General features: G+C 42.5%; 1 protein-coding gene across 3 annotated transcripts in view; it reads left to right on the top strand.

Moving 5' to 3' along the window:
* LOC146494012 (IQ motif and SEC7 domain-containing protein 1-like) overlaps positions 1–13865 on the top strand; it is a 170486-nt gene that overhangs the window by 39315 nt on the left and 117306 nt on the right. The window contains exon 1 of one of the 3 annotated variants that reach the window (XM_085144631.1): positions 1–13865. This exon is cut by the window's right edge and continues 16144 nt beyond it. The exons of 1 other annotated variant lie outside the window; for it this stretch is intronic. The gene's annotated coding sequence lies outside the window, so the exon portion shown is untranslated. One more of the 3 variants, XM_085144630.1, reaches the window with a different exon arrangement.

Raw genomic sequence — 13865 nt, forward strand, 5'->3', positions numbered from 1 at the left:
CCCTCCTCAACACCCAGCCTCCCCACCCACTCTCTCTCAACTCTGCCTCCACCCACCACACTGCCCTGGTAGCTTCTTTACCCCCAACCCGAGGCCAGTGACCTGACGTGCACTCAGAGCGAATCTTTACAGTTGTTTCTGCACTTCTACATCACCCCAGTCTGCACAGATGTTCCATCAAATCCATCATCCTTCCCCCTTATTTTGTGAGAGCGGAACAAGAAGCGAGCCTTTTCATAATCAAATGACATTTTTCAGACAGATTTGCCAGTTGCTTCCCAGTTTCCGTCTTTCAAATGTGCATTTGTAGCCTTTCTTATATTTATCTAATTACAGCCTGTATTCTTCTGGGATTGAAAGTGTTTGAAATTTCATCTTTGGCATTGTGATGTGAAACAAATAATCCGTTACTTGACACAGTGAGCGGCAGATTGGTCGATAATAGAATAATCATTAGTTGCGGCTCTGACGGCTTTATTCGTAACAGAAAAATGCTGGATGGGATGCAAAAATCACATAGTTGTATGAAAATCATTTGTTTTTAATTAAGCACATTTTATAGCATGGTGTGATTTTCCACCTCTGTAAATTTTAGCGCACAGGAGGTGGGAATTTAGGAGCATTTTGATTGGCCCCCAGCCGACATGATGACGGCAGGATAAAGATCGAGGGTCCATCCAGTGTTATTGTTGTCTTCATAGTGCTGCTGACTGAAGGCACAGTGTGGCTGCAGGCCCGCTCACTGCCTAAACAACCAGAATAACCGACCTTGAATTATTTAGTTTTTCAAATCTAAAGACTAAAGTTTGCCTGGATTATTTAAATTCGCTCTAAATGCATCGTGTCGTCACGTTCAGCCTCACCCGCTCCCTCGCCTCCCCTCACAGTACAACAGCCTCCCCCACTCACACACACATCGCAGCACTGAAGGTGAAGCAGCCTCTCCAGCCGCTCCTGCCCTCTCATCCACCTTCTCCCCAAAACATCATCCGCCATCCCTCTCTTTTTCCTCGATCACCTTCATCAGCCCCCCACCTGCCTCCTCCTCCTCCTCCTCCTGCTCCACCTCCTCCATGCTGCTCTGAAGCATCACATCTCAAAGCTGAGCACCATAAACAGACCAGTTTAAGAGCTAATGACTCACCAGCAGCAGAAAGGCTCTTTTTGACATTTTCACAAAGTTTACAGAGAATAACAAGTGAAATAAAAATAATAACATACAGGAGGTGAGTGTGTAGTAATATCAGCAAATCAAACAAACCAAATAAACTTATAAAAATAAATTTATAAAAAGCATTTATACTCTTACACGTACAGTATATGCAGTACATACAACATAAATTACTTTGAATATCAGGCAGTGAAAGTATCTCTAATCTAAATTTCTAATGTTATAATTTCACATATTTCTCTCTGACACAGACCTTAGTGTCAATCAAGGAGGATTCAGTCTCACACGTAGACGTCAGCCTGAGGCAAACACGTTCACACGGTGCACACAACACGCCAAGAGTACCAACAACCATCTTTGTGGTGCTTCCTGCAACAGGACGAGTCTCAAGCAGATGAAGACAAACAACTGAGATATTTGTTAAAGCAGCAGCAAGTTATTCAGATCACATCCACACACACTCAGTATCATTAATCCCCTTAGTTTAGGTACTTCTATACTTCTATATCTATACTTAGATGCATGTCTGTATGTTAGGACGCAGTATGTGGGATTATTACTCTGAAGTAAATAATCTAAACACACACACTCAATACAAAAATGTGTCACAATGCTAAAATATCATTGATATTAAAACACAAACACTCATTATTTCTACATCGGTATTTTTAATTTCCTGTTCTCCCCATGATTTAAACTCAGTATGTTGTCAGCATCAGCGCTGACATGTTGCAAACACATCCGAGGTTTTGTGCTTTGTTTGTTTCAGCTGCAGCTCCACATGCAGATGAATCACTGCTGAAAACAGCAGCTTCAGTAATGTTTGACAAAGATTTTTAACTGCTAAAAGTAATAAATATTCAAATGTTCGTTTTGTCTTTAAATACAGACATGATGTCGCGTACTTTGCTCCACCCTAATAGGACCTCCAGCTGAGACCGCAGATTATAATTAGCGCTGTGTTTTTGTCATAGACGTCTGTCAGACTCCCACCTGCAGCCGTCATGCCCCTGCTGGCCATTACGGAGAATGCAAGGTGGATGTTAGCTTCTGTTTGTTTTATAGAGAGCTGATGGAAGAAGATCATTGGTGAATCTGGCAGTTTTTAAGAGCACACCTGAGAGTCAGCTCTGTCAGAGGTTTATGTTGTCCTAAGCACTCTGAGCTTTTAATCATCACAGTGAACAGAGGCTCGTGCTCAGCCATTGGTAAACAAACCAGTAATCACATAACTGTAATCATACGGGCTAATTACTACTCCCTAACCTGTGATTAAGAATGTCTCGTTTATCACTACTTTGATTAGTGTGCAGGGTGATAATTTAATGTCCGGTCCAGCAGAGTTTTAGCTCCCTGGACAGCTGAACGCTGGAGCTGAGAGGAAATCAGGCGGTTGATCTCCAGGTGGGAAACTTGTGTTGTTTCCGAGATTTAAAAACACACCACTGAATGCTCCCACGAACTGAAATCTTATTATCTAAATAGACAAAACGAGATATTTAAATCCTGGGATGACGTTGCACAGACAGATGTGAAGTGGACGCACGTATCGGTCGTCACTGAAAAGCGGCAGAAACAGCTGGATGCAGATCCTGTCATTGTGATGTTTGAAAAGGAGGATGGTCTCTGAAACTCTCCTGATGGCCTCACGGCTGCTTCTCGCTGACTTAACAAAAATGGAAAACGCCGGGGAGTTTTAGTCTTAGGGGGACCCGAGTACAGCCAGACCCGACCCGAATAGACTCTGGGATAATTAGATCTGAGTCGAGTCATGGCCGACCCAGTTAACAGTCGGCTGTGGTGCAAAAGAGAAGCCGCGTAATAAATAAGAACGCTGTAATAGAATAGAAAGGATATTACAGAGCATGTGCACCGTCTTCTCTCCTATTGGATTAAAAAAACACCTGTATGATCAGATCAGTTGGATCGACGTGCCTCGTCTGACCTCTGCTGTCAGGCTGTCGTGGTGCATCCTGTTTTTCTAAAAAGTCATTTTTTAATCCACGCAGACGGTGTTTCATTTTTTCATTTAGCAAAGGTTTCATTTATGTGGTAGAATTTCCCCACACTGATTTAACATGAGTTAAATCAGTGTGGGGTCTACGTGATCACAGTAGGCTGTTACTGTTGCCACGGAGACAGATGCTCGATGTTTTAGCTGTTCAGTGAACTTAAATCAGGTCAGAGACGATAGATGTTTATGTTTGTCTGTTTTTAGCCTAAATTCATAAATTTAATTTATTTAAATGTAATTAAATTTGAGGCGGGTTAAAACAAAGGTGGTGGGAAAGAAAAAAGCGCAATAAAATAAAAATATGACATAACTAAATATAATAAAAGTAATAAATATTTCTGCATTAGAAATGATTCAGACGGTGTTACATTTTTTTCTTGACTTGTGTACTAAATTATCCCAAAGTTTCGATTTTCTGTTTTAATCGTGTAAAATGTAAAAAACTTTAATCGGCTCACATCACGTCGCAGCATCATCGAGTGACATCATTTGTTTCGTTTGCGTCCTGTGAGAGATGCAAAGTATTTACACACCTGCCGTAACCGATTTAACTGTAATAGTAAATTCCTGATTATCCTGTGAGCGGAGCTGGAACGCGGCCTGAAGGGTCGTCAGAGTCGGGTATGAACAGGAAGCAGCGTGCCGGCGTCCTTGCATCAGCACAGAAAACTCCTCCCTTTGAGGTTTTATTGACAGACTTCTGCTCAGTCTTTTTCTTCTTCGGTGGTTTAAGAGAATGAGAAATTAGCACCACCAGCTGTTTGTTCTGATCAATCATGGAACAATATTCATAATCGAAGAAATCTGAAATTCTTACTTTGTTGTTTTTATTGGTTTTAATTTAATAAATATTTGAATTAAACGTAACCAGAACGGCACATTTACAGTCTCACATTAAAGATGCAGAGTGACTCTGTGAAGTGTGTGTGTGTGTGTGTGTGTGTGCGCACGTGTGTGTGTGCGTGTGTGTGCGTGTGTGCGCGCGTGTGTGTGTGTGTGTGTGTGTCTGGTTTTTGGGAGCATGCGTCATCAGCAGGGAGGTTTTCACAGGATGTTATGCACAAACAGAGCGAGAGCTGAGGGATTCACCCGTTGACATACGTGAAGTCATGTGACCTCCGCATTCTCCAGCAGCGTCACTGTGAACTGCACGTTAACACGACCACGCTGTGCATGTTAGCAGTCAAGCTCCTCAGCACAGAGCGTTCTATGGAGGCGTAGCCGCACGCAGATACACGGACACTTGTTTTCACACCCAACAACATCCATTATGCATAAGCTGCGCTCTGATGCTGCATTTAAGCAAACCTCAGAAAACAGGTATCGCTGGATGTGCCGCTTTAACAGAGTGTATAACTCTTACTGGCTGACACTTAATCCACCTCATAATCGAGAACCCGCCTACTTCCTGTCACAAACCTGTTTTTTTAAAAGCCTCAGATTTGACTGTGAGGCCAGAATCAGCAACTTTAGGTTCTTCACAAAAAACGTTTGAAAATCTTTTTTTTTTTTACCTGTGATTTTAAATAAAATTCCATAAATCGCTGAGATTTTTTCCACCGAAACAAAAGTGGAATTGAGAGTAAATAACACCCAAAACGAATGAGTCATGAGGCGACGTTGTTGAGCCCGTTCTGATTTCAATGCAGCACAAATGAAGCTCGAATCCTACATTGATCTTAGTCTCAGTGGAGCAGCCGGCCTCTTCTTAGTGAACCGCAGAGTCACGTTGACCTTTATAGCAACTACGACCTGAACCCAGAGGTGGGGCTCAGTGGAGTGGAAGGTGAGGAAGATGTTTGAACACTGTTTGATCTCGTGCTAACAAGCAAGCAGGTCTCCACCCTGACCTAACCCAGCTAACATGTGAAGATAGTGAGTGTAATAGTAACGAGTAAACAGCGGTTTTTGTGATGACCTTTGACCTCAGTCTCCTGTTTTGTGCACACCTCTATAAAACCTCACCTGCACTTCAGCCAAACGCTGACTACAAAAAATAATCATCAAACATATCAGCTGTTCTCACACATTAAAAACGTTTCTTTGCAACATTTTTTTTACCTGATTAAACTTTTAGGGTTTTTTTTCACACAGACAGTAAGAAAAAAACAGGAACTTACAGAAACATTTTTACCTTCAGTTTTTAAGTCGTAACGACAGAAGAAGCTGAGCTTTGATGGAAGATTATTGATGATCAGAATTTGTGTTTAATTTGATTTGGATCTTCTGCTGCTTCGTTTCTGCAGTAAAGATGTCAGGAGGTGTTAAGACAACATTTCTAAAGCTCCTGAATGAGTTTGTTCAAAAATCACATCATCCTCAACATCCTTAAATTAAACAAACACGTGAAACAGTCACTGTGCAGGATCAGAAAGCCTGCAAACATACTGCAACGCTGTGCTCAGCAGAACATGTTGTACAAACACAGATTCCGGTAAAAAGGTTCATTGGAGCACGTTTATCTCAAGTTGACTTTATAGTTTAATGTCGTCCATCCACAGTAAACTGAGGACAGATGTGCTTTCCCCTTGATTTTCTCAGTAAGTAAATAAACAGTGGGTTTGTCTCTGACAGACGTCCTTCCATCGCAACAAAATAATTTAGGTCAGAATGAATCATAGAAAGAAAAGCAGCCCTGCTGTTTATCATAATTACCTAACCTAACATAAATACTCCCTTTAAAGTCTCACGGTTGATTTAAATTTGCATAATTCACATTCACTTCTGTACACTGTGTGCATCAGCCTGCTGGGCTCCAACCTGCACAAATACAGGCACCAGAGCAGCACAGTTACAAACTATCCACACATTTATGAATTAAACAATAACTCTGATTTCTGCTGCATATTTTAAATGTTACTCTGAAACTTAAAAGGTTTGTGTAGAAATCTGGACTCGCTCTTTCTTCCTGTCTCCACCTCTGGTGATCTCCACCATCCTCAGTCTGCGGCTCGATTATTTAAACGAGACCGAGGAACATAAAGCTGCTGAATGGGAAAGTGATGAATTTCTGCCCTGATTTAAAAATCACAGCCACAGTCGTTATCGCACCACTTTGTACTTTCCACTAGCGTTACATTTTCATTAATGCGTTTTATTTTGCACCGGATGCCATCTCAGAATTACCAAAAGGCTCGACTTCCTCATCACCTCACCCCTCGGCTCACATCATCCATTCACCCCACCTTCATCCTTGCCTCATTCCATCACTGTCCTCTCCCCCTAAGGAAAAACATGCAGAACTAAGTTTGGTCACTTCTGACTGTGTGTAAAGTTTGTAATATTAGAGATTAATTGTGTCCCGAGGCAACGCTGCTTCACCTCTGTGAGAAAAAGTTCAACTCAGAAGGTCAGTCCTTCAGTTAGCCATGTGTGAACACTGACATCTGGTGGCCATCTGCTGCACTGCACGTCCAAACTTCAGAGCCCATCACAGTCTCTGCTTTTATCCCCTCTTTTCTGATGATTCTCTTCTTTCTCCGTCCTTCTCTCTCCTCCGCTCTTCCCCATCATATTTTCACCTTTTCCTCCTTCCTCTTCCTGTTCTACCTTTTTTCTTATTTTCTCGATCCTCTATTCTCTTTTCTCTTCTTGTCTCCTTCCACTCTCACTACTCTCTTGTCTTCTTATTCCTTCTTCTTTGTCCTCAATCCTTCTTTCCTCGTCTCCCCTCCCATCTAATCCTTTTCTCACCTTCTCCTTCCTATGTCTCTTTCCTCTTCTCTTAATTCCTTTCTTTCCTTCTTCCCCCTTCCCATGCCTTTCTCTTTTCTTCTCCTTCCTCCTTCATCCCTTACTCTCTCCTCTATCCTTTATTCTTCCCTTTTGCTTTTCCCTGCTCCATCCTTTTCCTCCTCTTCCTCCTCTCTGTTTTTGTTTCTCTTGTCTGTTTGTCTGTCTCTCAGAGAGGAGGAAGATGATGACATCGCCCATCAGTTCTGTTGCCCCGCCTCCGAGTGCAGTAGCCCCTCATCTAGGTAACCAGGGGCGACCGTGAGAAAGCTCCGCCCCACACAACTGTCCCAGGGTAAACTGAGGGGTAATTATGAGCCCCTGTCCTCCGTCCACCATGGCTGTCTCTCTCTCTGTCTCTCTCTCTCTTCCTCGTTTGTCGTTTGACCACCAAACAGCAAGAAAACTGTGGAGTAAAAAAAGAGACGTGTGAAATGAGAAGATATGGAGTAAATCCGGCGATCCTTCATTTAAAACTTCCTCGTTAAAAGCCTGTTTGTGGAGAAAACTGGAGCTTTAAAAGAAAACAATGAAGCTGTCTTTGCAACTCTGCTGCTGATCCGATCTCTTTTCTTTTAAATCTGGCGACACATTTTCTTACACACCTTGAGTCAGACAGTAAAAGTTGCTCTGCAGCTTTAAAACCACAAGGACCGATCATCACCTCTGCAGTCTGACCTACCTGGAGAGCTCACACCTGCTTCAGCTGCTTCACAGGGTGACTCGGCTGAACGCCGGCGATGAGTCTGCAGTTTTGTGCATAATTTTAAACTCGTCAGGCGCTTTTTAACCTCCGTCTGAAAGGAAACTCTTCCCCTCGTCTCCCAGTTCGGGTCAGAATGGGGACTTTAACGGTTTATCCTCCCTGTCCGAGCATGAAGCCATGACCCCGCCGTTTCCTGGCAACGCTGCGTCGAGAGCCTGCTGTATAAAGAGTTCGGCGAGGACTGGACAGCGCTCAATGCAACAAAAAGCTGCGGGGCTATCCGTGTCCCAACTCTGTATACGCAGGCCTCTGGTTGTTGCATGTTGTCACCACACCAAACTCTTTGGAACGAAGGACGAAGACTCGTCAGGTCTTTATGGGACCGATAGTTTGTTAGAGTTCGTGAACAGTACGAGTCACTCTGGCAGGTAACCACACATCATTCGGAGCTCCTCTTCAGTAAACGGGCTGCTCGACTGGTTGCACAGCGGCCGGCCACCGGAGTCCCGAGTTTGCTCTTTGTTTTGTTGCCTACATACTGCACCCTGGGTTCTCCTTATAACTGCTTCTTTTCTTACATTAACATCCTGTTGACACACACTTTTAACAGCGGAGCGAGTGTGAGCAGCACGAATAAAATCGTACCGACGTACATCAGGGAAAGTTTGTACTCTTGTTTTGGAGTCTGACAGCTGAAGGAGACCAAACTGAGACTTAGCACTTTGATGTATGAGGTCATGTGAAGAGAAATGTATAAAAACGGCCGTATTAGGAGAGTAATTTTTGGCCCTTTTTACCACTTAAGACGTGAAGCAGCCATCATACTGAAAACTCTTCAAGTGCTTCCCCCCTCCCCGTGATCCAGTTTTAGGGAGAACCCTGGTGCCTGATGTGTACAGTGCACTTGGACAGACACACACACATACACACAGATGTGCACACAGCAGCTGCAAGAGTCCTCAGAGATCATAAATGATATCAGTGATATCTGGAGTATGTTTACATGCACATCAGTCCTCTGATCACAGGTGGTGATCGGCTTTAAGGCAATATTTTCATGATGTCACGCAGCCGTTACCACAATCTACAATATATGCTTAATGAAAGGGTTCTTAATTCACGAATCTGATCTGATCGTACACGCAGACCAAGCTCTGCTAAGCTGTTTAGCTTAGTGTGACGCCATAAGAGCCATCTCTACAGAGGTCTTTGAAAGGAGATATCTGAGCCTGGAGGTTTTAAAATGTCACTGACTGTAAGGAGCATGTGAGACCAGTCAGTCAAATCAGATCACGTCAAAGGGTCCAAATGCAAAATACAGGAGGTTTTCTCGCTAATAAATAAAAGAACTGTAGTAAAAGACCGTGAGCTCGCCATGCTAACTGTTGATCAAAGTTATGTTAGCTTGCCTTGTCAGTGACATCAGCAGTGCATACATACAAATCATGCTTTACAATCAAAGTGACGTCAAGTGGCTTTTATTGTCATTTGAGCCATCCACAGGTAATATGATACACCGCAGAACAAGTCATGGTGCCACAAATAAGGCTCCATCCAACTCCGGTTAGCTCCAGTAAACCTAACCTGCAGTTACTGCTTCGCTAGCTTTGCTGTCCCATCGCTGTCACATTTAATTAGCTGCCTGCACTGAGCCAAGATGTTTGCTCAGGTAAAAGAAATCCATAAATAGACATGTCTGGTTTCAAAGGAGGGAAGCTTGGTCTGCATGTACTGTTGCTCAGATCACGAAAAACTCAAATAATTGGATTTCATGCGACAGTTTCAGGAGTCGCAGTATTGCCTTAATAACTACAGTGCACGTAAACACACTCAGTGACTTCCCCTCTGAGCGAGAGGAAGCTGATGAAGGCGGTGATGAAGGGAGCAACAGTGGAGCCCTTTGTGTCGTCTCTCATCTTTTTTGTGTACACTCTTTTATCCATCTTCTCTTTGCGTTTAACTCTGTAGCTTTGACTCCCTCAAGCTCCTCCTCTTTTCCCCTGCTTCCTGTTTTTTTTCCTCTTCCTAAAGAAAGAAAGTAAGAAAGACATTTTTCTGATTCAGTGCCAAGAAAATCAAAGACGAAAAAGTGAAAAGTCTGTCTCATTGCCAAGTTTGATAGCGGGGGGGTCTTATCCTTCTGTCGCAGTGCCAAGTTAAAAAAAAAGACGTCTTTGACACCCAAACCCTCGAGCAAATGTAATGTTTTATGAGCAGGAAACACCGTATGCTGTATGAGCAAATCCTCTGACGAGTTCATCCAGTCATCTTTTAGCTGTAAAGTCCGATCTATATCTTTATTTCATAGCTAGCTGCCCACAGTTTTGTCTGTAGCTCCTTTTCGCCGTTTATACATTTAAAAAGCAATATGTTTGTTTTCCAAGTCTGGAACGAGAATCTCCCAGTGTACGTAAACTCATATTGAGTGGGAGGGGGTCACACCCGTGTAGTAGCTGATTTATCAATAAAAAAATGCGCTTTGATCCAAAGTTTTGTATGCAGCACGACGACGTTTGACACGATGTCAAAGGTTTACAACATGAGTCCAGTGGTGTTATCAGTATTAAAAACGTATTAATATTTAACTGTGGAACAGTTGAAAGTGGTGGATATTTTATTTTTTCAGAGATGTAAAAAGCCTGTCTGTGAAACACGTGTTTTTTTTTTTCCATCTTTGCATGATTGCAGTTTTTTCTTTACTGACAGACTCTTCTCAGATCCTTAAAGGGGACCTATTTCGCTTAGACTTTTGCAGAGTAGCTTTGCCTGATTCACAGGTTAGAATAACCCTTATTAATCTTGTACTGCTGCTTGGCGCGGCCCCTTTAACTCCTCCACGCTCTTCTGATTGGCTGCCCCTCATAAGCCAAAGTCTTGAACATCAGTTGGGCGGGGCTTCTGTGCCCAAAAGTAGTAAAACGCTCAGAAACTGAGTGCTCAGAAGGGATTACAGGGATTTTTTGTACACATGGTGACTTCATCATTTCAAACCTTGGGTATGTTTAATTTACATGACAGAAAGAAGTAAATAAGACATAATAGGTCCCCTTTAACTCAAGCAAAGCACAAATACCACACTGTAATAATACTCAGATACAAGCGGAGAAGCATTAACAGGCATACCTGCCCATTACACAGGACCGCCCAGTTTGCTACGTTGTATATCATATATTTATTATTTGAATCATTGTTAATCTGAAAGCCTTGTAATGTGAAGGTTTCTGCCTTTATACAGTACAGAATTGCAGTTGCAACCCGTGCACACTAAACTCATCTTAATTGGTCATGTGGTGAGGTTTGCAGTGACGTAAAGGACCTCTGTATTATTCCTAAATGCAGTGTTTAACCAAACGCCCTCCTGCTGTGCACTAATGATGGTGAATAGTGACGAGAGAGATTTTGGACGGTTTCACTTAATTGAGTTTTAATGCAAATGATTACTTCCTGTTTGTCTCTCAGTGTGTTCCTACTTTTTCTCGCTGTAAATGAATTAGCTGTGAAAATGTTTATTGAGATGTGAAAGATCGTGTCTTTCCACAGCAGTTTATCACCTTTTTTTAGATCCGTCCTGAGCGACAGTCCTCCAGCTTTACAACTCATTCATCTTGGTTATGATGCACTTTCCATCACATTGAGTGCAAACTGCCAGTGAAACTGAGGAAAACTGTGTCGGTAAAACACCGTGCCATGTAGTCAATAGGTGAGAACAGGTAAATGATCAAACCTTAGCGTACTAACCATCCCGTCCTCTCAGTGTGCAGGGAAACAATATCAAGTTTGATAAGATACTGTAGGACTTCTAATGTGCCATGTTTCTAACAGTTTATTACCTAGGACACTCTGCACTACCACTAAACGACAATATGCTGCAATTAACCCAAATCAGTCCAGTATGAATTTATTAGTGTTGTTTGTTAATTCAGCTAATATTAGCCCGAGGGAATACGTAATGTTTTATTGTTGTAATATAGTCATATTAGCATAATAGGCTTAAAAAAAATCTGTTTCCTGTGTAGAACCTTCTCATCACCTGATGATTATCCACGAAGCACTTTTATTTTAATAATATGTTTCTACACATGAAGTTTGACTTGAATGATGTGGTGACAATCATTGTAGGATGTTAAATATAAATGAAATGAGTTTTGCAGGCTTAGATATTATTCTTCTGTATGATGGTTAGGACTTTATGGAAACTTGTCTTTCTTTGTTCTTCACCGTGAAAAATATCAGACTTTAAATCTTAATTTTGTCGAGTTAAACGTTACATCAGCTGCTTAGATTTTAGGATTTTAGCTCATCCATCTGAAAGACTGATGAGCTTCTTTGATGGTGAGGGGTCCATTGTCTGCCTGTCCCTCCACAGTTCATAAGAATGGCTGCTCCTCCCAGAGCGGCCAGATTTTAGTGAGACTTGCACACATTGATCGCCTAATGGGTCTTCAACCAAGGTGCTCAAGCTCAGTTTGCTCATTTTACCTCCCAGAGTGAAAAAACATGAATTGATGTGACTGTTGGTGGGCCTCCTGGGTTTAAATTATCAGTAATTTGTGATGAACAGCTGACCAATGGAAAAAATATATATTCAGCATTTAGATTTTTCTCATTCTTTTTAGTTGATGGCTATATATTATGTTATATATATTATTATATATTATGAAATTATTTCAAATTAATGGATCAGTGGTACATCCTGTTCATAAATGCAAAGTGGGTGCTGATTTGCAAATATTTGAAAAACAGATTTGTGTTTCTACCCGAGGGAGAGCCACTACAGAGCTGTCTGTTTTGTTTTTTGTTTTTTTCGATTTTATTTGGTTGGGGGGTGTCCGAAAGGTTTTGTTGTTCTTGGTGTTCGACACCAGCGCTATGGTAAAGCTCTGTGGCTGTCAAAATACAAAGTGGTTCAGGAATGAGCACCAGCTCCGGAAAAGGATCCTTTCATTGCTTTTAATTGGACATTTTTGCTAAAGTGCCATTAACTCATTAAATATTCACTAGTGATACAAGCAGCTGCTGTGCTTCTATCATTGTCACAAGTCAATAGCCTATGGTGCAAGGAAGGACTGGTAGTGTTTAGCTGCTTCCCAATTCAGGGGCCACATCCTTCGGATGCTGCATTTGAAGGCCGATTACATCACAGCGAAAGCTGTCCCAATTTGAAGACTCCGACAAATGTGGCCTTCATGTCCCCGGATGTGAAGGATGGGTCAGGTGTATCCTTCGTGTCCCAACCTATAACAGAATTCATTGCGCGACCCAGCCAATTCCAGTTTCCAACGATGGCGGCAGCTACTTAGCTTTAATATTACTCCTATTACTCTTTCTGGGTCACAAAATAAACTCTTAAGATATTTTCAGGCGAGAATGTAGCTGTGTAAACTTCAAATGTCTGCTTAGTTTATCAAGACATCACATATTGGCAAAAGTGCCCCGACGTTTTCAGAGACGTCTGTTACCCACCAGCTCGATAGCTAGCCGGGAGGTCGAGGCTCACCAGAGCCGACGAGAACAGCGAACTCCCGCTACATCGTTTTCAAACCCCCCGCAGTCTTTGGCTACTCAGGTTAAACATGATATATAAGTCACTTGGATAACTTAAAAATGTTATTGTTTGGCTTTGTGTATTATTTTGTTTGTGAGTAAATTGGTTTGGCTGAGATTAAAGTTCTAGTTTTCACACAGCTGAATAAACGTCAAACAGAAAACTGATTGAACAGAAGTGTGAGATGGTCGAGAATTTTGTCCTGTTATATTTTAGCAAGAAAGGAGCAGACGGCTGCATTTATTAAACTCTACCGAGACAGCTGGTGACGCAAATCTGAAGGCTAGACTGTCCCATTTCACAGCCTCACACTTCCAGCCTTCTCGATCTTCGGAGGACCTGGACAGTTTGAGAACAGAAAAAAACGCCCCAGCACAAAAAGCACATGACTGTCAATACACCATAGAAACACAAGGCAAGCAAAAGGGGTGGGTAAAGGTGAGAGAGAGACGGTGTAGACAGCGCATCCGGCATGCAGCATGTCTGCGCTGGTCCAGTCGACCCGCCATCTGACCCGGGAGGGGACAAGCATCGAAGGTGTTTGGAGAGGGAGGGGGGATGAGTGTGTATCAGTGAATATGTATGTGTGTGTGTCCTGAGTTTAGCTGAAAGAATGTCCTTCGCCCTGCCAGGCTAAGTAAACAGTCTTCCAGCTGACCCGGGTGGCCTTGCGTAGGATAGGGAGGAACAGTCTAAA

The sequence above is a fragment of the Neolamprologus multifasciatus genome, chromosome 20 (assembly GCF_963576455.1).
Source record: "Neolamprologus multifasciatus chromosome 20, fNeoMul1.2, whole genome shotgun sequence".
Taxonomy (NCBI): Eukaryota; Metazoa; Chordata; class Actinopteri; order Cichliformes; family Cichlidae; genus Neolamprologus; species Neolamprologus multifasciatus.